Source organism: Mastigoproctus giganteus, chromosome 4 (genome assembly GCF_048544385.1).
Source record: "Mastigoproctus giganteus isolate SK-2022 chromosome 4, ASM4854438v1, whole genome shotgun sequence".
Taxonomy (NCBI): domain Eukaryota; kingdom Metazoa; phylum Arthropoda; class Arachnida; order Uropygi; family Thelyphonidae; genus Mastigoproctus; species Mastigoproctus giganteus.
In genome coordinates, this window is record NC_143578.1 from 75,332,378 (window position 1) to 75,359,506 (window position 27,129).

Here is a 27,129-nt window from a genome sequence, read left to right on the forward strand (position 1 = left end):
TAAAAGATCCCGGAATAACTCACGAACGGGGCGGGATTCTCTCCTACCCCCCGATATCGGATAACCATCGCCTCGATTGAAAAAGACTTCAGAAATTCCTCCAGCCGGCGACAGGAACGGAGGACTCTCCCGTCCTGCCAGTTCAGCTTCAGACGGAAATCGAACGAAGTAGTTTCCAACCGTGTGAGCAAAATCAGCAATATCCACTGTCCAGCAGCGAGTTGGAACGTGATTTTTATGCAAAACGTTAAGACATAGGTGCATGTTTGTTTGTTTGGTTGGTTTTTAGGAGCATTAGCATATTGCTCCGGGATATGCGGTGGTCATTCCTTGACCTTTCCGCATCCTCCGTATTTGGTGGTGACGGGCTCCAACCCCGGTCTTATCAAGAAACGTGTGCTGCGCCCTGCTGCTCCTTCCCACCTGGCTACGGAGGTGCCCATAGGTGCATGTATACCAATGCCAGAAGTATAGTAAATAAATTTGATGAATTTGAAGTGTTGGTCAAGACATCAAAGGCGGATATTGTTGGGATATCAGAGACGTGGTGTCACACTGATATTAGGAATGCAGAATTTCAATTTGGGGAATACACTGTACAGAAAGGGAGGAGGTGTTATCCTGTTAATTAAGAAAAACAAAATCAAAAGAAGTGCATCCGGTTGATATAGATGAACAGTGCACTGTTCAGTCAGCTTGGTGTAACATAAGCACTGTGAAAGCGAAAATAAGAGTAGGAGTGGGTTATGGGCCTAATGACTCGAATGAGTACAATGAACAATTGAGCAGAGAAATAGAATGGGCTAGTAAATCAGAATGTCTTATAATGGGGAATTTTAACTTCCCAGATATTGACTGGAACTGGTGGGGTGGTCACTCGCACACTAGTAAGACTTTTGTGGATTTATTGGTTGACTGTTTTCTGCAGCAGCATGTTCAAGAGGCAACCAGAGAGGATAATACTCTTGCTCTGGTTATCACCAGTGATCATTCGTGCATTAAGAATTTGAAGATAAAGGAACCACTAGGTGGCAGTGATCAGTGTACTGATGTCGGATTTACTTAAAGGTATACTGTAATTACCATCAGGGATAAAGGAAAGGGTTTTTGCTTCCGTAGAAGTGACTACAGTGGTCTCAGACAGTTTTTAAATTCTGTACAGTGGGATCAGCTGATGATGTTACCAACAGCAAATTCTAAGTGGGAAGCATTCAAGGAATTAATCGTTGGTATTAAGAAATTCAAGGAATTTCTTAATACCAATTAAGAAATATTGTTCAAGGTTCAGGCCTAAATGGTTAACAAATGAACTAATGAGACTCGTGACAGAGAAGAAAAATGCATGGGATGCATATAAATTATCAGGCGACACAGAAGCCTATGGCAGATATAAGCTAGTCTGTAATCAAGTCACAAAGGAGGTTAGGCAGGCGAAGGCAGATTACGAGAAACCTTTGGCAAAAGATGCTAAGAAAAACAGCAAGGATTTCTTTACTTATATAAACTCTAAAAGGAAGGGGAGGTATCAGATTGGTCCACTTGGTATCGATGGTTCGACTGTTCATGATCCAGCTCGGATAGCAAACAAACTGGATGAATATTTTGCATCTACATTCACACATGAGTTATTAAGGTTTGAAAATGGCAGAAGGTTATCAAATTGTAGCATGGTGCTTAATGATTTTGTAATAACTGAGAGCAAAGTGGAGGAGAAATTGTTGAAGTTAAATACAAGAAAGGCACCTGGGGTGGATGGGATCTATCCAGTTATATTGAAGGAGGCGGCAAAAGAAGTAAGCAAACCCTTAGCCATAATTATGAGAGCATCCTTGGACTCAGAGGAGGTCCCCAAATGTATCTCCAATTCACAAAGGGGGATCAAAGGGTTACACGAGTAATTGCAGACCAGTTAGTTTAGCTTCTGTTTCGAGTAAAATAATGGAGTCACTGGTTAAAGATGCATTGCGGGATCATCTAGAAAAGACTGCAACAATAATTCAGACACAGCATGGGTTTAAGGGAAAGTCTTGTCTGACAAATTTGATTGGTTATTATGATGTGGTTACAAAGGAACTGGATTCAAAAAATAATTTTGATATCATGTACAGTACTTGGATTTCACGGACGCTATTGACACTGTTGCGCATGGAAGACTACCGTACAAATTGGAGCAGAATGGTGTTAAGGGTAAATTGCTGCAATGGATAAAAGGATGGTTGAGTGGGAGAAGACAGAGGGTGGTAATCAATGGCTGCTGCTCTTCGTGGCCTAATGTTATTAGTGGAGTCCCGCAGGGTTCGGTTTTGGGTCCACTGTTGTTTTGTATATTTATCAATGATATTGATGAAGGTATATCAGGCTTAGTGTCGAAGTTTGCAGATGATGCAAAGGTTGGCAGGGTTGTTGATGACAGTAATAGCAGTGTGCTACTGCAACAGGATCTAGAAAATTTGGGCACATGGGCTGAGAAGTGGCAACTGACATTACCTTGACAAATGCAAAGTACTGCATATGGGTAGAAGTAACCCCAGAGAAACGTACCAACTGTGTGGTACTACACTTAAGGTGGTAGAAAATGAAAAAGATCTGGGAGTAATTGTGCAATCAGATATGAAGTTTTCTGAGCAATGCAGACAGGCTACCAGGGCAGGTCATGGGGTTTTGTCAATGATATATAGGAATTTTGCTAGCAGGGAAAAGGTGATTATCCCTGTGTATAAGGCAATAGTCAGGCCACGCCTTGAGTACTGCGTACAGGTCTGGAGGCCTCATTTTAGGAAGGATGTATATTTGCTTGAGCGTGTACAGAGAATGACAACAAGATTGGTGAGGGGAATGAAGGGATCCTGTTACCAAGGGAGGCTTAAGTTCTACAAATTGCAGTGGCTGGAGACTAGGCACCTGCGAGGTTTGTTTGTTTGTTATTTGGATTTTAGGAGCATTAGCAACTAAGGCCATATTGCTCCGGGATATGCGGTGGTCATTCCCTGACCTTTCCGCATCCTCCGTATTTGGTGGTCACGGGCTTGAACCCCGGTCTAATCAAGAAGCGTGTGCTACGCACTGCTGCTCCTGCTCACCTGGCTACGGAGGCGCCACCTGCGAGGTGGTCTGATTGAGGTGTATAAAGCCTTGAATGGGTTGAGCATTCTGAATTTTGATGGGAGTCTTCCATTTGTTCATATTACGAACCTAAGGGGGCATAAATTCAAATTAAGGAAAGACATACGTAGAATAGATGTCGTTGTGGAAGTTGATAGGCTAAATAAATTTAAGGAGGAACTGGACAAACATTTAGATGGATTTGTTTTGTAATTTTTTTTTTTTTTTTTTTGCTGATGCTGCATAAGCTCATACACTTGCTTTCTTGCATCACATGCCACTACTACATGTACTTGACAACGTTAAAGGAGATCTCATTCGGGCCAAACAAAGTCTAAATCGAAAATAAAGAGACGGAACTTGAAGTTCCATATCTTCGATTAAGTGGGAGGAATGTCTTCCATCGTTGTCGGTCGGATAATGAACAAACAAACAAACAAAAAAAAAAACTAAGGGCGAGAATCATACTGTAGATAGATAACTTCACCACGCTCGCAAAGAGTATTTTTAACAACGACGGGGAAATAATTCTGTGGAATACAACTAGTGGCCAAACACGATAAAATTTCTGACAACGGTAGGTAAATGGCATTATTATTCAACAAAAATAATTCAACTTAGTTTAGTTGACGTATAAAGATAAAATATATAGACAGTAGACAAAAAATTACACGTTGGTATTTAGAGCATATAACAGGTTGAACACGTGTCTTCGTCGCTCTCCAGCTACAACTGAAAATGCAAGGGTTTCCATCACGAAAGATGGAGCGCCGAAAAGATGTCAGTGAGTGACGGAAAGTGATAGAATTTGGCAGGGCATGTATACTCTGTTAAAGAATTAGCTGAATTTGCTGGTGTTACAGAAAGAACAGTAATAAGAGTTCTAAAATACCATAATGGTATTTTAGAACTCTTAATGGTGTGAGTCGAAATTAACCAGAAATCAGCGGAAGAACTGAAGTCGAAATGCTCGTGCCAAATGATCGTGATCAGCGACGAATAGCACGTAGAGTAAACGATTTCAAACAAGATAAAAAAACTGCTGCAAACAGTTAAACAATGGCTTCATCAGTCAATTTCTCAGAGAACACTTTGAGAGAATTGCATCACACCGAAAACTGGAGTAGTCCCCTATCTCTCCGAAAAAAGACCGATGTTAACAGCCAGCTGCACATAAAACAACCCGACAAATATGGACTAAAAGGCATAAAAACTGGACTGTTGATGATTGGATAGCTCCGATGTGGTCTAACAAATCCAAAATTTGCTTACACTAACGATGCCAGGCACCGAACTCACAGGAAAATCAATGAAGTATTCATCGCGCTAGATGTACAAGCTGGTACTGGGTCAATGATGCTTTGGGGATGTTTTAACTATTTTGAAGTGGATCCCCTATTTGAAATATCCATCACGATGAATCAGGCTGGTTACACAAATATTCTGGATGATCAGGTTGTCCCTTTTGCTGAACACTCATGATTTCAGTAATCCTGTGTTCCAGGATGACAATGTCCGGTTCCGGGGCTTCTGTTTTAAGCTGGCACGAGGGCGTTTAAATTGGCCAGCTAAGTCATTAGATTTAATTCGTATAGGGAACGCAAACGGAAAGTAAAAACAGAAAAACATCAGCGAAACTTGAATGAATTACGGGCTCAACTGTTTTCAGAAGCGCCTAATACTGAAATAACCTATTTAAAGGATCTAGTTGAATCCCTACCAACGAGAACGCATAGAGTGACTCGTGCTAAAAAGGGGGGGGGGGAATACACATTATTAATTGGAAAATAACACAAGTGACTATTTTTTTGTCGGTGTCTGCATAACTTCTGCAGATGAATATCCACAGTTTAAAACTTCTACACGATAAGTTTATGTAAAATATCAATATATATTAAAGCAACTAATTGTTTTTGCGGATAACGTACTAAGTAACACAGTATTAATCACAATATAAGCAAAACATTTTTAATTTCTTCACTCATCTGTACGAGTAAAATGAAAGCTCTTTAGAGGCAGGTCTTCCATTGCAGCGCGTGAAAATAAAATAAGACTTGCCAGTTTAGAATACGTGTTATGGTGGAAAAGTAAACCAGGAAATAAAACTTTTTGTTGTTTGACGAAAGACGTAAAGAACACACAGCAGATTCTTCGATTCGAAAGTACAAAGAAAGCTGAGACAAAATAAACGAAAAGTCTCGTTTGTTTAAAAGAAATTTAAAAGTGCAGATCGAGACATGAATAAAAGCCAAAAACGAATGTCGGATAAGAAGTAGATGGGGATTAAGAGCAGTTTCACTAAACGATATACATTTTTTTTTTTCAATTGTAAACACAGAATGTAGCTTCTAATAGGTTTTGGTTTTATTCAGGTGTAGGAAAAACGCGTCCAAACTTTGTTTATCCTTTTACTTCTCTCTTTCGTTCTTTGCATAAACCTACCCAAAATTGCATTATCAGAACTAAAATTATCGACTTAAAGTTATTAATAAGCGAATTAATTTTCTTACCTTATCTTAAATATCTAAATTTCTTTAAAAAATGATTTTATCCCAAAGAAAACCGTTTATATTTTGTTCCGATAATTCTGCAACACAGATTTCATAAATTTCAACGCTACCTTCAAAGTCAGAGTTATAACCAACTAATAATTATTATATATTAAACATGAGCAAAATATTTAATATTTGGATTATCTAATTTCATTCCACCATCAAACGAACAGATATATAACCACCAGCTCATCCACCAATTTACTCGAAGTTTCAAAAAATTAGTACTTGGCTACTTGACAAGTCTACCAAAAATGTTCGCCTTGAAAACATTGTGTCAACCAACAGGCTTCAGTATATTCTCTCTGGAAACTATGTAGTAGTTCTGTTTTCTTGATGAAAAATGATACAAGCTTGGCCAAGGTGTGAAAAATGTTTAGAAAATTACCTTCCATCTAAATGGGATTCAAATCTCATTTAGATTTTCTACACGGTGTGGAGAGAGAGATCAATCACAGCCGCCAGTGTAGCCATAATCTCCTGCGCCTAGATCAGAAAATGGACAGAAATCTGACGAAATACAATTAATTGGCTCAAGAATCATGGCTTTCAGTAACTCAGTCTCTTACCACTAATAATAGCAATACTATTGTTACTATTGCAAATAAGCAATTTATATATTTTTTCTTTTTTCGCATTCTTGTTTCATCACAAAATTATTTTATTTATTAAATATAAACCTAAGTGAGCCAGTATATTAGTATTTTATTTTAGTAGCATATAGATCATTCTCTCGGAAACAAAGAATACACAATTCATTCAATAACGAAACAACTGCATTTGTTTCGCATCTAAAACTCTTTACACTCAATAATTTAATTCTTATGCAGCTCGAAATTTTCGATAGTATAAAAATCATCCAGAGGTTGAAAGGAACTTTAATACTCAAGGTGAGACAGTACTCTGTTGACATTTAACTTGTTAAAGATGGCTTCCAAATGGAGAGAATATGAAGAAGTCTCTGAGACGGTTAGCTTAGAGCCTCAAAATGAAATCTCCACGAGACTCAGCTTTTATTTATGGTTATTCTTTTTTTCCTTTGTCCAATCATATTCAAAGAAAGCGGCTAACACAGTGGTCGGCAACCTTTCTCTACGGTGAGTCACGTCTTGCTTTTCAAATTTTTCGATGGGTCATAACAGTCGATCGATAATGAAAACTATGTAGTGTAGATTATATAGAATGTAATAAATATATAAAAAATCATTCACGAATCTTTTATTTTTAAATTCAATTCTAAGTACATTTATTTATAAACATTTGGTAATAATAATATTTAATTATACATTTTTAAATATAATTTTTAGTAATGAAGTGTTAAGAATTCTTAATGGCTTCCTTGATGCTGAATTTCTTTAGAAAGGTTCACTATGTCTGGTTGGTATTTTGTTACTTTTAACCGTGCACACAATTCTGAATTGTCTCTTGTTATAGATTGCTTCGTAATGCATTTCATTTGAGAAAATATTTGTTCGCACATATAGAAAGAACCAAATGAAGATAGTAATGGCGATTGAAATTTTTTCATACAGCAAAATTTCGGTGGAAGAGAAACCAAACAATATTCAACTATTACTTTTAATTATCTATAAAGCCAAAGTTTTTAATTGTAATAATTCCATCCGCAAATTATCAATTCCTAAAAATTAAAAATACTGAAGTGTATGTGCAACATCCATTTCATTGATTTCCCCAGGATTATTTATGAATGAAAACAGTGGACAATGTAATTTCAAATTTTGAAATCTTATTTCAAATTCTAATTTTATGTTACCGATATAATTGTCCAAAAACTTGCGTGGCGGATTTTTAATTTTTTAAAGGAATTAAAATGTTCGACTACAGGTCAACCAAATCATGCTGGCGGGTCATAGACTGCTGACCACTGGCTAAGATGTTAGCTTTGTTGTTGTGTAAGTTTGAAAATGAAGGAAGAGGTTAGGTTTGTTGGGACAGCAGTAATTTGTTTGCCTAAGTGTTTGAGACCAATGCAAGGTTGTGAAGAAATCCGATAAAAATTCCACCCATCCTGACGGGATTTGAACTCGGGCATTTTTTTAACATGGCATGAAAGAACATTGATGGTAACCACTGTGATAATCGCGCTGTGATAAGCCAACTTATGATTTTCTAGTTAAAATTCACGTTGAAGTTCCTCATCTTGGAGTAACTAATGCTTGACAGTTTTCCAAAATGTGAGGATTTGGATAAAAAGAAAAAGGCTATTTGAGAATTATGTACGTTATTCGTATGGAATTACGTCAATTGGACATGAGACAATACACCGCATGACAATTTGGTGTATGTGAAAGTTGGATGAAAGAAAATTTGGAGAGTACGACAATTCGACCTTCGAATTGTCATTAGCCACAGAGAGACCGGAAATTAAATGAAATAAAGCGTATTGATTTGCAATCTGTGTTTCACAAAAGATGTTCCAAAAGCAAAAAAAATAATAATAATAATAAATAAATAAAATAAGTTATATGCCTAAAAAGCACAGATTTCTTTAAAATCTCATTTATCACTTTGAATGAAGTATAAAAATATTACTGAAAAGAAAAATCATTGTGGTGCAATCTCCTCACTCCGAATACCCCCCCTCCCCTCTCTCTCTCTCCACAATTCATATTCTCGAGTCGCCAACTATTTTCCTTCTTACGCTTTGAACTTTGTATGATGTCTATAAACAAACAAAAAAACACCAGTTTATTTCTGCAAGGGCTCCAAATCCCGCGCCATCGTCTTTCTAAACTGATTTCGGTTGTTTTTATTTGCTTTTCTTTCTATTTGTAAGTTCTCTACAACAGGAATTTGCACTTAAAGCCATCAAAACCATCCACGGCTAGCATTAAGAGCTTCTTCCTTTGCATTTTAGCCAAGTTCTTTCTTTCTTTACACGCATATGCAAACTTCGTTGGAAAATTTATATTCATTTCATTAATAACAGAAGTGTATTAAAACATCTGAAGATATTTTTAGCTTTTTTTTAAAATATTTCTTGAAAATATTTAAATTACCGAAGTAACCATTAAAACAGCATTGAAATTTATGCGAAATTAAGAAATTCTCAATAAATACACAACGCAATCTGATTTAATGGCAATATGACCCGATGTGAGCTATCCCGACCCATGGTGTACAACGTTATAAGAAAATGGCCACAAATTAACAAAGCTACAAACAACGAGGACTGGTGTGTAGGTACTGTATATGCCAACACACAAGTATATAGATTGGTTGGGGTTACAAATCATTTGTTGAGAGAGCCACTGATATATATAGGGGGAAAAAAAAAAAGACAAATAAAGAAGATTATTCTTATAGGCAGGTTCGCAAGTCCGCATGATCGTCCATATTGTAACAATTGATTCCAGTAACGCTATTCATTTTTTTAATCATATCTCGAATTATAGTGAACATATATATATTTTTTTCTTTTTCTAATGCAGCTGAAGCATTGGCTTCAGCGTGGATCGTTTGAGAAGCCAGAAGAAAGGAAAATAAATGAAGACGATCACTATGAAAGTTGTTGACCACGGTTTCTCCCTCCCCAGAGAACTATTGTACTTTATTTTTTTAATCAAACAAAAACATGGCAACCGACAATAGGATACACGCAATTTACAGCCATTAAAAGCAGAGCCTCCTAGCCTTAGTTGCTTTGATGCAAAAACACATCCCCTTAACACATCTCCCCCCAGACATGCTAACCAAGTGTCTTCTGACTTAAAACCCCTAATCAGAGGCACCAGGAGATAGCACGCGTTGGCAAAAATGCCTCACTGGATCAGACGGCATTTCTCTGTAAAACACCAGGACTCCAAGTACACCCTCCGCAATGTCCTGGGTCGGAATAAGTGATCTGCCTGTTCTCCCGCGCCCCACCTTTTATGTTCGTGTCCATAGTATAATATGAAAATATGTTTATACTCAGGGTTAGTCACATAGGGCCAGAGGAGTTCACAAGATAAAGGATGTCACCGTATTTAGCTATCATAGGAACTTGAACCACCGTCAACTCAAACGCGCGTACTAATGTACTATCGCGTTTAACCACAAATCTGCAGTGGTCGTGCTATGGTACTAGCCCTCTACTAACTTTAACTGCTTTCAGTTAAAGAAGTATAATGTAGGTTGAAAAACAAACGTCAGAAGACGCGCATTAGCGAGCCAGTATCCATGAATGACTTCTAGTTTTGGTTCCCGGAACAACTTACCTTCATATCTATTTCCTAAAAATACAATCTACAAAAGGGAAAGTATAAAGTTTGAACAAGTTTCCTCTTGTTTACTAACCATTGACCTGTCTATGGTACTATTTTTTTATAAGATCACCATAAAAAAGTAGGGTGCGCATTTAATAGTACGTTCTATCAAATAACAAAATGTGTCCTCTTTGGTTTTCTAAAAACTTAATGAGATTAATCTTAAAAAAGAAACTTATTACATAAAAAATTTAAAAAGATACATATAGATAATTATTTTAAGGCATTAAGAAAGTTTAAAAAATCCCACTGATAATAAAAAGCAATACGGACTATATAAAGAATATTGAACATCAGAAAAAGAAATGGATTTTGGTCACGCTGTACGCAGATAAGCTATAGGAAAAAAGACAAATTCATGTACAATGGTCTTTCTTTAATTATAAGAATTTATATTCCAAACAAGAGTGGAAATAATTTTCTGCATATATTTTATACGGGGAAAACTGATTAATATAGATTAAATCATCTCACGAACTTCTATTGGCTATGGACTACGAACCCAATTGCTTTTTGTTAGCATTCTTTTGTTGAGGTGTCTGACCGGCTGCTGCACTAGTTAATCATTCATTTAATATACGATACCAGCTGGACTACAATAGTTTTCATATACGAAATCACTAGAATGGAGACAAAACAGAACCAGCGAACTATTGTCCTATCTGCAATATGATTGTGGGTACGTCGTTAAATCATACGAATAAATACTTAATATTATTATTTTTGGTTCGAGAATTCTCATGCTTTTACTCTCAAAAATTACCGATGGCCCTCGTGCTAGATTAATAAAAGAAAAACACCGATTTCAAGCGCACAAAAAAAAAAAAAAAAAAAAAAAAAACTTTACTGTACTATATAATATTGGTTAAATACATAAATGTTTAAAGTATTTCAATTGTGCAAATGTTCGTAAATCGAATTCCAGTGTCAAATTCCTGTTCATAAATCAGGAGATTTCTTCATTGTGGAACTTATATGTACAAAAACATTTTATACAACCAAATTTCGTTTTAGTGCAGAAAAAAAAAATCGTTTCTGTGAATAAAAAACGGTCAGCAATAAATGTGGCGTCATCCGATTCCTTTTCGTTTCGGATGTGATGTCAGGTATTGCTGGTCGTTCATCTCCACAACAGGGTTCACGGATCAGTGCTGTAAGTTATATTCCGTTTGAAATAGTCTTCCACTAGCCATCGTTCTACGTCGTGCTTATGAGCTTTGTTGACGTCCTGTACAGATTGCAATTTAAAACATTCCAACAGACTTCTACTAGACGGAAACGATGAATAATAAATGTGTGGAAAGCCATTCATATTGCATTCGCGGAAGAAAGTGAAAAAGGATACACCAACCAACCCTCTAATGGCTGCGCACAAAATAAACCGCATTAAACAATCCGTGACCCTAAACTGTAAACAACCGTTTCCATAATTATGAATACCACACAACGGACATGCACACGACGTGACGTGACAATATCGTTTTAGATGCTATTCGCAACCAGACTGCGGGATTAGCATCACTTACCCAGCAGAGTAACAACCTATCCAATAACTTACATTAAAACAGCCTTCTCTGAACCCTTTTCAGTTCTGTCTTCTTTTAGGACATAAATACAATATTTCCAAAAAAGTTTAAGCATCGTCTTGTATAAAGGGATAATGACATAATAGTAATTTACCAGACTAATAAAGCATGACCCTTAACGAATCCATGCCAGGACATATTCAAGATTCCGTTCTTGTCCAAATAGTCTTGAAGTTACCCTCTACAGAAGTGTGTTATGAAGGGCCATGTAATATATATATGTACATATATGTATATATAAAATACACGACATAACTTCAGGAATGAGTTCCTCATGTAGACAATAAAAATATTTTATATCAACATAGTTCCGGAAATGCTTGGTTCCCGAGTTATTAAACGGAATGTCTTATCTCCCGCAGGTGATTTCCTTCATCACAAGGTACTGACAGAATCTGGTGGTTTTCCACGACCATGTACTCAAATCAGGAGCAAGCGGATATGCACTTTATGTACGGTTTGGCGGACGGCAATGCTCTGGAGGCTCGTCGTTTGTACCACGAAAGGTTCTCAGAACGAAGATGTCCAGACAGAAACACGTTCGAAGGTATCCATCGCCGCCTTTGTGAACATGGGACCTTTACACTTCATGCTGCCGACAGAGGACGACCAAGATCTAGAACTCCTGAAGTAGGAGGAGATTTTGGATGTTGTGCATGCCACTCCTGCAATTAGCACACGCAGAATAGCAATGCTTTTGTTGTTATTTGGTTTTTAGGAGCATTAGCAACTAAGGCCATATTGCTCCGGGATATGCGGTGGTCATTCCATGACATTTTCGCATCCTCCGTATTTGGTGGTCACGGGCTCGAACACCGGTCTAATCAAGAAGCGTGTGCTGCGCACTGCTGCTCCTGCCCACCTGGCTATGGAGGCGCTAATAGCAATGCAACTGGCTGTTCAACGTTCGACTATTTGGAGAGTGTTGAGAGAACAACTGTATCCTTACAATCTGCAACGGGTACAGGCCTTGTCACCAGCAGATTACCCTGCGCGAGTAATGTTCTGCCAGTGGTTCTTGCAGCAGTGTGGTACAACTCCTCGCTTTCCTGCCTTAGTGATATTCAGAGATGAAGCACAATTCACACGAGTCGGAATCCAAAACTTTCACAATCAGCACGTATGGGCTGAGGAAAACCCACATGCAATTCTTCCATCACATCACCAACAGCGGTTCAGCCTCAACATCTGGGCGGGTGTTTTTGGTGATAAGTTATTTGGACCCCATTTACTTCCAAACAAACTCACAGGGCAGGCGTACAGAAACTTTCTGGAAAACAACATGCCTGATTTCCTGGACGACATGCCCCTAATCATTCGTCAACAAGCACACTTCATGCACGATGGCGCTCCAGCACATTTCAACCACCTAGCCCGCAATTACCTGAATCGAAGGTTTCCTGGTCGGTGGACAGGTAGAGGTGGACCAACTGCCTGGCCTCCACGCTCACTGATTTAAACCCACTAGATTTCTTCTTCTGGGGCCATTTAAAGTCATTGGTGTATTCGACTCTGGTAGCTGATGCGGAAACTTCGCAATCGAATTGTGGCAGGTTGTGAGACAATACGAAACGTGCCGGGAATTTGCCATCGTCTTCGCGAGTCCATGAGACGTCGATGTGAGGCCTGTATTCAGGCAGACATTTAAACAATTACTATAAGGTGATGTGAACAGTTAAGTGTCATAGACAGACCTTCAAAACTCTGAAAACAAGCATTTCCGGAACTATGTTGATAAAAGTATTTTTATTGTTTACATATGAGAAACTCATTCCTGAAGTTATGCTGTGTATTTTTGAGACACCCCGTATATATGCGCCCACACTCACACAATTGAGATGAGTGGGCTTTTGCTTGTTGTGACATGTGAGAACACTTGCCACAGTCTGTGGTCATTACCGAGGCACAAGCTTGGCAATGCGTCGAATTGTCAAATTCTGGGTTAAAACTGATTTTCATAACAAATACCAGTTTCACCAGCAACTTCACGCACGATTAAGCGTTGATCACTGCTGATTAGATTACGAACACAAGCGATTCAATTATTTTTTTGAAGATGGCCAGAACGAGAACATCTTTCACGAACAAGTTGTCTTCTTTTAAACTTTGCGAACCACTGTCTATGAACGATACACAGCGTCATCTCAATAAATCACTCATTTCAAAATGCGTGATTTTACTGAGAAATTTAAAAACATAAAACCTAATTCAACGCGCTGTGATTCACGCAGGTTGTAGATAAACGGGTGGTTCATGCGTTACTATCTAGATGCGTTACCGAGCACGTTGAGGCAACTCGCTGCAATTTCAAGATACAAAGTCAGTCCCCAAAACGTTATTAAGATACAAAGTCAGTCCCCAAAACGTTATTAAGATACAAAGTCAGTCCCCAAATCACGCCTTTTAAAATAAAAGGAAAATAGAGAAATATACTAATATAAAAAGTGTCGCACGTAGGATATGCAGCAATTACGGGCAAATTTGAACTAACAACGTAACTCTGGTAATTTCAGAAACACAATAAGTGAATGGAATTGTGGCTTATTGTTCCACTCTAATTTCACTAGACGACTTAAAAAAAAAAAAGACTTCTAATCCCCCCCCCCCCCGGCATATCACTTGATAACTATGTATCCGAGTTATACACAAGGGTGCACAGCACGCGCGCTTTGAGTAGGCCACAGTTCAAGAACGCCTCACTGCTAAACACGGTTAATAATTGTATTCATTTTCAAAATAATTAACATAAATTCTTCTGACCTAGCCGTCATGACCAAGTATAAACAAAAGCAAGAAATTAGTAAGCAGCCTGTTATGGCTGCTTACTAATTTAGCATGAACGAGTTGTCTTTGCTTCCTTATTTAAAAAAAAAACGAACTTTCTTGCACAAGTGTGTCTTCTAGTAATCAAAATCATTCTGCTGTTTGCATAGCATAACTTAAATAAGAAAGATTTCAACTAAATTACTTTCCAAGTTTTTTATTATTATTTCACTTTGATTAAAAAAATGAAGCAGTAAAGTGATTTTAATATATTTATATAAATATGTTAACAGACTAAATTACTTTAATTTTTTTTATTACGTCATTGATAAAAAAAATGTAAGTTGTAATTAAGTGATATTTTTTCTTTTGTGAATATATTTATATAAAAAAAAACTTTAATTTATATTTATATTTTGTATATATTATAATAAATATTGGTACGTTAAACAAAAAAATTCTACAGATACACATACAGCAATCTCGTTCATACTACCTATTTCATCGTTCTTCACATCAAGATCTCAATCTAGAGGCGGCGGTGTTGCCATCTTCGTCAAAGATTCCAACCTGAAATTTGTGCACGTCACATCTAGCAACTCCTTATTTTATGAAGCAATACTTGTGACTGTGAAGTTTAATGCCTGTTTAATCGATTTAGAGGCAATCTACATATCCCCAGCTCCAGATATTGCAACAATTGACGATGCTACCGGCTGGATAATGAGTAAGTTACACCCTTCTGCTACGCACATTCTCTGCGGCGATTTTAACCTTCCACCCCACCTGAGCCCTCTCCTTCAACAACTAATGAACAATCTCTCTCCATTAAAGTTTACGATTATCAATGAGGAGCCAACGAGAGGCACCAATCGCCTTGACTTGATTCTATGTTCTGGAATTTGCAGTCGACATTCCACCAGAAACGTCCTTCAATTCAGATCACGACCCAATTGCATTACTTCTTGTTCTGCCTATGCCCAGCTTCAATTGCCATAATACTGTCGAAAAGAAAATCATATTCTCTACGAATTTTCTGGATCCAAAAAAAGTGCCTCGAGGCAGTGCAGTCTATTCCATGACATGTGCTTGATGGATGTGATCCAATCCTCGCAGTTGATCTAATCACAAGATGGATAAATACAGTCACCCTCCATGCGTCAGCCAAAACCGTACACATTTCGCCAAGAACCAGAGCTTGGTGGACCAAAGATCTAGCGCGCAGTTTCCACAACAAGCAGTACCTTCAAAAGCAGTGGAAAATCTCTGGCACAACTCAAGATCGAATCCTATACTCCAGAGCAAGAGCTATGTTCAACAGACTCAAGGCATCAGCAATAAAGAGATACACCGATGCTACCTTGTCTAAAGGAAAAACGCCATACTCCTCAAGACACAGTCGCATTAATTCAAATCTTGATCTAGATAACTGGATGGACATTTCAAGATTCAAAACCAATTCCGCTTCTGCTGAAATTCCTCTCCAAAACTCTCAATTTGCTCCTACTGATGACCTTTCCATAATTTCCATCACAAGACAGCAACTGATATATGCCATTAACTTCCTGCGTCCATCTAATACCGCAGGCCGTGATAAGATACCTCATTTCATAATTAAATGCCTTAGCCCCTATATCCTAGATGCATTACTCTCAATATACAACTCTGTTCTTTCCACACGAGTTTTCCCTGCTCAATGGAATGAATACTCTGTGAGGCCACTGCCTAAGGTTAAAGCGCCAACAAGCCTAAACGATTTCAGACCAATCTCAACTTCTTCCACCCTCCTCAAACTTCTAGAAAAGGTACTCCTTCCAGCATTAAACAAACAGCTGACGCCACAAAAGCCGAAACAGTTCCATTTCGCAGTCGAAAATAGATCCACCATAACAAACCTCATGGCCGCACAGACAGTGGCGGATTAAGGATAGTTGGGGCCCCTAGGCAAATTATATTTGGGGCCCCCCCAAAAAATAATAATAAAAAAAAAGAATAAAAATAAATAAAAGTTAGGTGGCAAATAAATGAAATTTTGCACTTTTGAATTTTTTGCTTAAATTTTCGCTTAAATTAATCAAGATTTTTATGATGTTTACTGAAAACATTAATCTATTTTAGTCTATTAATCTATAGGAAAATGTCTTGGCTTGGGGCCCCTAGGCACGTGCCTCATTGCCTTAATGGGTAATCCGCCACTGCGCACAGACATCAATTCTTCAAGCCTTCGAAACTAAATCTGAATTAGCTATAGTGTACGCCGATATTGAAGCTGCTTTTGACAGCTTAGACGTCACAGCCCTTCTCAGGCTTCTGCAATTCTTCTTCAGGATTAATGGAGACCTACTAGCTTTCCTTACCGCCTTATTGAAGAATAGAAGTGTCCACCTCACTTTGAAGAAGACCCACTTTACAAGAAAAATCAATGCAGGAGTTCCACAAGGTGGTGTCCTGTCTGGCCTTCTCTTCACAGCCATTCTGATTCCTTTCATGAGTCCTCGTGATGATGCTCTAATATATGCCGACGATATAAAGTTTCTTACCTTAATCCCACCGTCTGCAAACCCAATGGCAATTACGTCTTCCATCACAGAGAACTTGACCGCCCTTTCAACTTACTTGAAGATGTTTGGATTAAACCTTAACCCTTCAAAATCTGCAATAATGATTTACTCATTGAAACAGCAACCAACAATAATTCAACCTTCAGTTTTAGATACTCTCATCCCAGTGATTACCTGCCATAAGGATCTCGGTGTCTATTCTGATCCGAAGCTGAAATTTAATGTTCACACAGAATACCTCCGGAAGCGATTTAACACCCTACGCTGGAGAGCGAAACAACACTTACTTCATTCCAACGATGCCGCAACCACTACCAGATATCTTCAAGCCACTGTTTATCCGGCTATTTTAAACGCTGCTGAAATTTGGGCATCTGCGTCGCCCTCGCTTCAAACACCGGTGTTCTCGTGTGAATACTGGACCCTGAAATGGGCCACAAATAAGCATCGTCGACCCCCTCAACGGAGAACATGGCTCAGCAGCTAAATGTACCCAGGCTCCCGAGGTTAATTGACAGCAGGTGTTTAATGACTACAGTAAAAATGTACACAGGAGTGATAAACGCCCCAAACATCTGGAATTTCTGTCAGTGGCACAATCCTACGCCATCCTTGAGGTCAGAGCCCACACTAATCCTCAAATACAACCGGTTGAAACTATGTAGTCGGCTCCTACCTGCCCAGGCACTCCCCAAAATTCAGGCATTTCTCCGTCTTGGAGTCGACCTTCAGAAATTGGATACCGACTACAAATACCGTCACACGCTTCTCGAGTGGATTACATCTGTGGAACTGGGATAATTTCCTCCATATGACGTTCAGTCCTCATATTTTCATTATTATAATTTCATTTTTACATGTTTAATTTTGTGTAACTCATAATTTCCCATGTAACGGTAATTTTTTTTTTTTTTTTTTTTTTGCCAAATTAATCTCATTTATAATGTAAGACTCCTGGCCATGTCGCCGTGATGAATATTATTGCCTCTAGTACATGTTCTGTACTTATCAGCAATAAAGAATTTATATATACAATTACAAGGCAGGGTAGGGAGGGGGAAAGGAACCAGATTAAATGTTTTAATGTTATGATTGGTTGAGAGCGTGAATGGTTGCACGAACAATCGTTACGTATTCATAGGGAGGGAAGGTAGGTTTTCAAAAAAGTTAAAATAGTATTATATGCTAACTTCAGCTACAACTCCTCCCCATAGTATTTTCTATACACTAGCAATTACTATAAATTTTCCCAAGAAAATAATTACTAGTAAATATAGTAATTAATTATAGCAGAAAATAATTATAGTAATTACTACAATAAAGTTCCCCAAGAAAATAATCTACGGTATGCAATATTAATAAGACATAACCTATTGTACCATGACGCTGCAGAATATTCAATGTTTTCAGTATTTATTATTATTTTCTTTAATTATTGTCAGTGAATATTTGAAATAAGACACGCATCTATATGCTCTGAGTACCAACTGAAACCACTATTCTAAAAAAAAAGCATAAATAAAAACCCGTTAGCGTACGAAGCGAGTGAACTGGTTAGGCCATGTGTTCTCAGTTCAATGCCACTCTCACTCTCTCCCTAATCACTAACAGAAAGGTATCAACAGTAAACATGAAAATCATTCAGGTGGGCGTTTACAAACAGAAAGTCATAGCTGCGTGCTTACCTGCGATGGCGAAACTAATCCTCATAAAAAGAAGCGCCTTGGCCCACGAAGTACTCAGCTGTGTTCCTGCAGCGTTTTTCCTACTGTCTCTAGATAGGAGAATGCACTTTCATTGATTACTAGCACGAAAACAATCCGCCATGACATATATCCAACCTCAAAACGGACAGCCCGCGCGTAGAAATAATTGGACTGGTTTCTAGTAACGACCACTAGATGGCGACATGGATCAGATTAAAAATAAAGCAATATTCCAATGTCGAGACAACTTTTCTCTCTCATAAAATAAAAGTAAATACGTTGTAGCAAATTAAGTTTGCTCTTAGCCGCGTAATACACTTCAAGGTTTTTTTTTTTTTAATTCATGTAGAATAATATTTTACAGCGCTGGTATGCCCGGAGCTTTTGCTCTACAGTTGATTTAATATTACTGAATATTATGTCATTTAGGGCGAATTCAAACAACATGGAAGCAACGGAACACGATCATAATTTCGTTAATTTATTGATATAATATATCGATAAACTTTTACACAATACTAACGCATAATAAATAACCAGTCATATTATTATAATATCATAATAAAAATGTAAAATTGATTAAAAAACTTACATTAAAAAAGTTGTGAATCTAATTCCAACTAATAATGCCATTTATTTAAAAAAAAGTAAAACTTGCGAATGTTCAAAGAAACTGTACAGTCTTATGACCTCTGCATACTTCGGAAAATTGAGGGCCACTCAGTCACAAGTCATATTATCATAAAAATCAACAGAGTACTAAAATATTTTGTTTTGAAAATCTTGCGAGCAGGGAACTATCTCACTCCTCATCACGGGCCCTTGCCGAATGCAAATGTCTCATGACGATAACCCACATAGATATATTGTACTTCATAACGTTGGATATGATTTGAGGGAAAAGTGGGAGAACGTTACAGGAGGATTTCATCACAGTTCAGCAGTGAATAGACCATAGCAAATTACTTCTCAACGAACAAAGATCAATACGCCGAAAATTTTCAAAATGTCAATACAGAAAATTTTCAAAATGCATTCCAAAAAATGAATATTTATAACGCATTCAAATGAAGTCACATGATCAGTTAGCTGGATGGGTGTTTTTTGAGGGTATTTTTCACATGACTGTTTCAATCAGAATATTCCGATTCATACATACGTCTCTATAGGTAGGTGTTCACACGATGAATTCATATTATGCAAGCGTTAAAAAATCGAATAACTCATCTGGAGGAAACTACTATTCCTGCCGCCTGAGATTAAATACTTCCAACCCCGATCTCTCCAAGTGCATGGCAAAGTAGCAAAACCAAATATGCTACAGAGGAGCAGGTAATCAGTGCATGCGCGCTACTAGAGAAGGGAGGGGAAGGAAAACTACCATATCCCGGGTCCGCTACTACCAGGAGAAGGGCAATGAGTTTAAGATCCTGGACGTTTGGTTTGGCATGATTGCTAAAGAACATAGGATTCCTTTCTTTTATCTTGTGGGCACAGAATTTGTAGTTTGGCTATAGTCAAATCGAGTTGGCCCTCAGTGAAAAGTACTGTATTCATATTATTCCAGTGATAAGTAATTACTAATTTCCGTCTACTAAATTCGTAAACCATAGACGGATTTAGGAGAGGATCACGGGGAACGTGCTTTCCCCCCCAAATTGGAATAAGAAACAACATCATTGGAAAGGAAAGAAAAAATAAACTTACCTTCTCAGAACTATGAGAGAACATTGGCTCAATGGCTTAGCGCTAATGACCATAAATAGTAACATTCCTTTCACAGCAGAAGAGGTGCTAGAAATCTTCTGCCGAAAATTTAGGAGGAGACTGAAATTGAACTACCTTTGAATCCCGTAAATGAAGAGCAATAAACTAGGTAGCACGTTTTATGCTGTAATTATGTATGTAAAAACGCGAGTTAAAAATTCAAGGTTAATGGATTCTGAATTTGTTTTACTACAATTTCCTGATCTTTGTGATTCTCCTGGTATGAAAGAAAATAATGTATTTACCGTACTGTCATTACATCTTGTACGCATAGCACCTAGACAAGCCAAGACTATCACTGACATGAGAATTTGTGCACCTCCAAAAAAAAAAAAAATCTGGATTCACCTATGTCACCAACCATATCCATGAAAATTCTGCAACACACCTGAATCAACATAAAAATGACATCCGGGAAATTTTAATTATTAAGATTAAATATGAAAATATTTAGGCTTTGTTGTAATTTAGGCTCAGTGACAGCTTCAGGTATTTTGTTGTCTAAGGAAACTGATTTAGGTGATAATAATGGAGGTTTAGAGCTGTCCTTAAAAATCCACAATGCGCCTGTTCAATTTAACATAATTGATATGGAGAAAATTAAAAATGTGACGACTGGAATATTTGAGGAAATATTTTCATACATTTTTATTTATTTTCGAATTTTTTTCTGCCTGGAAAATTTTTGGCTCGCTCCACTAGCTTTCTGTACTAACACTTTCTGCTGAGAAGAGGTTATTATCAATGCACATAATCAATGTTATCAAAGTTATTATCAATGCACATAACAAAAAAAAAAAAAAAAAAATTCTGCTTCCGAACAGTATATAAGCCATCTAATTCAGTTTATTCCTACGTACAATTGGATGATTAAAATGGCTGAGCAGGAGTTAAAACACAACCGACTTCCCTTCAACTTGGAGTCATCGGAAGATAATGCCATAAGCCCTTCTATAATAATTACAGCTTCCCTGTTAAACACTTAAGCTATTCCGGTGATAATGTCACAGGCGCTATAGTCGGAGCCATCAGGATATGTTGCCTAGCTGCTCTCAACTACTGTTGTAAGATGACAATACCACAGACACCTCAGTAACAGGGCTCTGAAGCTCTTACATACCTGGAATCAAAGGATAACGCCATCAGCACGGAGAGAAAAAGTAGGGTTTCAACCCACACAACATGAAAATTGGCACTTGAACATACGTTTCTACAGACACGGTACACAATAAAACCGCAATGAAATGGCGTATCGTGGTCTGAATAGTCGATACGCTAAAATATTTCCATGAACGAAAAAAAGAATAACAGTAAACTTTAAGATATATGAGTATTATTCCTTTATGTTAAATAGAGAAAATCTGGCATTTTAGAAGGTACTCATCCAAATACTCTTCTAATTGTTTTGAGTTGCCTGTTATAAATTGTAGTTCTCTTCCTTTATATTGTATGAGGACAGGACGAGCCGTAGAATATACACGATAAGAAAATACTGAAGGAGCTTTTCGCAACTGATTGTAGAGACCCTGATTTCTGAATGAAGAACGCAACTCTTTTTCACGAATGGCGATGGTGTCTTCCAAGATGACAATTAGCCGAGCCATCGGGCACTTATTGTGTAGGAATGGTTTGAATGGCAGGAATTGAAATAGCGTCTAGATACATCAATCACCTCCATACCTGCATTGTTGACCGCATTACACACAGCTTGGTTGACCATACTTTCCGACATCTTGTTGAATCAATGCCACATCGGGTAGCTGCTGTACTGAGGGCAAAAGGAGGATCTACGAAGTATTAGGTAGGTGGTCATAATTCAGTGATCACTCAGTGTATAACAGCTAGTTCTTCCACAGCGGTCGTTAACGATTTCAGCTATTTTCCCTTATCCTTCTCTAAAACTTTAATCCAGATCCAAATGTATTTACATGGAAAGGCCACCGCTGACAATATGACCGAAGTGAACCGAAAAGATATCGAGAAAAATCTCGTGGGGGGGGTGAAATCTCAGCTTCTTTCTGAGTCCCGTTAATTCTCTCGGGTGCTTTTCGGAGAACTTCTTCCCAGCCGAACCCTAACTGACAAGTCCTGCTTAGAATCTAACTAACTCTTAGAAATAGCAATAGCATGATAATAATCCAAAGACAGTAAGTCGAATAAAGAAGCTTATTGCTAAGACTTCTCATGCTCTAACAAAACATTCTTAACAGCAATTTCTTTGTGAATGCAATCTTAACAGAAAAAGAGCTAGATCGCACTAAACAGGTGACATTTTGGGAATCCGCTGCTTTTCCTTTGTGCCTTCTCGTTGGAGAAAACAGTTTAACCCAAATGACCGTAAAACTACACTGAGATAGAATTCTAAAGCATGACATACAAGCATTAGTCTTAGAATTAATCACTTATTTAGCACAAGCTTCCCTCGATTACAGAATTTCGAATTAAGTATTTCTCTATAAATATATTTTATTTTATTTTTTACAAAATTGGCCTTCTGAAACCAATCTTATAGTCTGGGAAATATGGTATGCATGCATTTGTATTCTTTCAAAGATTTTTCGAAATACGAGCTTTCTGAGCTAATACGAATTTGTAATGGACCCTGCTACCAGGATATTTTTAAAGGAATTTTTAAAAGTTCAAATGATATCATAAACATTTTAATGACATTTAATGAAATTATAATGTACGTATTCGAAAAAAAAAACGTTTAGAATCACAGCCTTTTTTTTTTAACTGAATATTTTATGTACAACTACGTAAAAAAAAAAAAAAAAAAATAATAATAATAGTCAGAACGAAAAAGAGAAAAGAAAACCTGCATTCCGCAGTTCATATGGTTGTCACATGATCCCTCTTGCATCCGCAGGTAACCTGCATTTATTCACGGTCAGAACATCAAGTATTAATTCAGTTTCACCGCAAGAGCACATAACTGTGATTTTTTACCTCATTTATCAATTTAATTATTAGTAGAATTAAACCCCGGTAATCTTGAGTGCTGTGACCACTATTGGCATTAAAAGGTGCAAGAACTGAATTTACACAATTAGTTATTATTATATTTAATATGTAAGTATTAATGTACCAACGATATACATCTAACACATTAAATAATTTGATCATGAACGACAACTGAATTAAGGTATTTAACTCTATAAAGAGTTCCATTTTCCATGGAACAGTTTCCATGTTTTTACAAAGGTTGTTCACAAGTTGATTTGCATGTTTGTCGAATGGAAAACCGGGAATAATTTACGTCGGATGGAAACTCTCTAGAGATATGATTTAGCAATGTAAAAATATTTGTAAGAATTTAATGGATTCATGCAGAGTCTCCCCTTCCCCACGTGAATAATAATTCCCGTGGGGAAGGGAAACTCTGTAATATTGTTTAAACATCATTACGTTTCGGTTGCGGGATATCCCCGTTGACGACCGTTGTAGCCCTTTGGTATACTTTCACACTGTGGCCAAGTTAATTGGACTCGGGGTTTGCTGGCTTTTCTAATCAGTAAAATATTGGGTTCTTAATTGATAACAGCTGAAATACTTTTTTTCCCCCTCCCCTTCTCGTTTCTGTAGTTCTTATCGTTGCACAATTTAGAAAAATTAATCTCTAGGCTATTTTCGTGCGACCAGTCAGCAAAACGGTGATGACTTCCCGTACAGCGCTAGTGTCTCTTCAGATTGATTTGAAGAATAGAACTTCATCCAAACACGAAACATCAGTATTTGTGCTCTGTACGCATTTGAGAACAATTTCTGTGATTTAACTCGTTTCTTCCGAAAGTAGAATCGTGACTATTTCAGGAGTCTGCCTTCTGCAAAACGAATTTAAACTTTGTTGGAGTATGTAAGTTACCATTAGTGCTTATCGAAGAAATTAATCGGATCCTTAAGGCAAGAATCACCCTACAGTAGAGCTTAAAATAGCTTCTCTTATATATTTGGTACCAAGCATCATTTCAACTGATATATGCAGCTCTATGGTCTTAATACTCAAGATAGAATAAATCACTTTAGCAGCCCACTTTTAAATAAACAATATTATCGAAAAGTATTTATGTCATTTGCTTAAAATACCAAACACCGCTTCATATGACAATCTATTTCAAGATGTGCTGGTCTTTCAGCAGAATGCAGCTGGAGTTGGTCAGCAAATCTCTCAGACTTGATTTTAAAGTAACAGTTTATGTGGGTTGTTGTGCAATATACAGAAATTTTAATAAAGCCACACAGTTTCATTTCACATAGCTATTGCTATATTAAACATTAAAATTATAGCTGCTCTGTTTAGAAATATCTCCTAAATTACAAGGGGCCAAGGCATGCTTTGAAGTAAGGGAACATACAACCATAAATCATCAATAATTTTTTTCTAAAAATAATCAGTTATCTTATTCATTTCGAATAAACAAACACAACACGCGAGACTAGGGTGTGGAACCAATCTCGCTTTGGTTTATGTGCCGATCATAATGAATTACAAAGCTTCGCTCTGTTACTTTACGAATACCAGTACATTATATAGCGTTTAATCATCTAACTCATTAATAAACTAAATAAAAATTCTGTACCAGGTACATGTTTCCTGCGGCTAGCATATTTAACGTGTTTTACATTAAATCATCGACAGGCGTTAAAAACGTTTAATTTTCAGATATTAATAAAATTCATGGATAATAATATAACAATGTTTTTATTTTATTAAGAATAATTACATATCGATTACTGAAAGTATTGGTCTCTGATGACTAAAGTAGAATATATAATTTTTAAATTGAAAAGATTTTTGTTCACAACTAAATACATCATCTATAAGTTGTTCCATTACGTGTAGTATTTATCGAAAGATCTGATGACATGTCCAAGTTGAAGAATGTTTTCATTAACGTGCAGAAGTCTTTTCTAGCCTCAGAGTTTAATTGTAAAGAAAAAAATTACATTCAATCTGAAAACACCAGGTGCGTTTTCAAATTAACGCATTTCCCAATTTCCGAAAGTTTTTTGTATCTCAAAACCTTAATATTTCTGTTTCTAAATTCCTTAGCTGTGCAACGATATGCTATACGTCCACATTATCCGTTTATTACGTGAGAAAATTTCCTTGATCACATGGTCATATTTTCCACTATCCTGGAAAAAAAATACTGCAATTTTCAGAGGTTTGAAAGTTTTTCCTCTAGTATAGAGCTAAGATGAAGCTCAGTGCAAAATTTCATTAAATTTGGTCCAGTAGAAGATAAATTATTGTTGCCATCATACAAGTATGATGATTGCAACAATACAAGTTACAATAATTCGCTTTTGGTGGAAGCTGAAGTCACTTCCGTAACGCTTTTCGCACTGTTTTTCGTTACCAATTTTTTGGAATAACGCCAGTAAAAACATTTTTAACGTCAATATAATTCAATAATAAATCCAAAAAAGTTTTTTTTCCTGTTATTGTCAGTGCCATGCGCAATGAGACAATAGCCAGCTGCCACTCCTGTGACTTGTTTTGCCATAAAGATAACTGAGGAACGGTAAGCAAAAGTGTCATATCATCTAGTCCGCCACAGTCAGGGTGCATAATTTGTCAGTTCGCTGGTGCAAGGTGGATATTAAATTCTTCAAGGAACCACAATCGGGAAAGGGTAGTGGGCATTTCCAGGCCAAATAAGGACCCAAGATCTTATTACCAAATAGTTTTCTGATTAGAGGCCGCTGATGCTAAGGATTAGTAGCATATAGGATTTCGAAAAATATATAAATATTTTGTATCTTAAAACGATCTTCATATTTTTCATTTTTGCTAGCCCCAATTTCCTGAGTCAGAAACTTTTTAGAATTATTTTACTAAGATGCTCTTTGTGGGTTTTGAAGATGGGTTTCAAGCTTAAATTTCAGACCTATTACAGGTTGGCCTTGGACAAGAACTAGCAGATGGATTCTCTATACTAAATTTTTTAATTAGTTTTAGTAGTAAATCATGTTTCATGATTTCACCTTGTAAATCATGATGCCCATAAAAGTCACAATATCAATTAACATTGAAAATGAAGGTCCATTTATGAACAAATGCTTGGATGACCATATGTTTTATCTGTTTGTTGAAGTCTTCAGACATGCCTGATAATCTTTGGACTGTTTCTCTGTTGGTTATTGCTATGAACTATAAAGGTTACTGGAAATACTATAAAAGTTTCACCGGATAGAAAATGGAGTGTCACCTCACCATTTTAAGCTGCTGGAAGTCACATGAATAGAAATGGCATTTACACATTTAAAACTCAAGTATATATCTTTTTTGGGGTGAAGATGAGAGAGAGAGAGAGATGAACTGATCAAGAAATTTTCTATGCTAAGCTCTAATACTCATCAACTTAAAGAAAGAATTCATGTCGCAAAAAACTGCCTGTATAGCAATGGAAAATATGTCACAAAGTGATGAACATGCATTTTCTGTGCAGTGTATTTTGTTTCATTCTAGTTGGATAAAAATTGTGAAAGTGGCAAATTTCCCCAACTCCTCTTTGTAAATATGCTGAAAATAGGAAAGTGGTTTTTTTTTTCTTTCTAATATTTCTTAATAATTGATAACTACACTTTTTATTTCATAATTAAAATTTCTGAAAAACTTTAATTCATTTCCACATAAAAAGATTCTTAAAAGAAATTAAGAATTAAAACTAGATTAAAAAAACAAAATAAAAACAGACTATAATACTTTATAGACTGATACTTTATTTCTGTAGTATGTGGTATAAACAGATCCACTACATGCAGAAATAGGAAACAGATTTGTAGAAACACTGAAAAAGTTGTTTACATACAAGTAT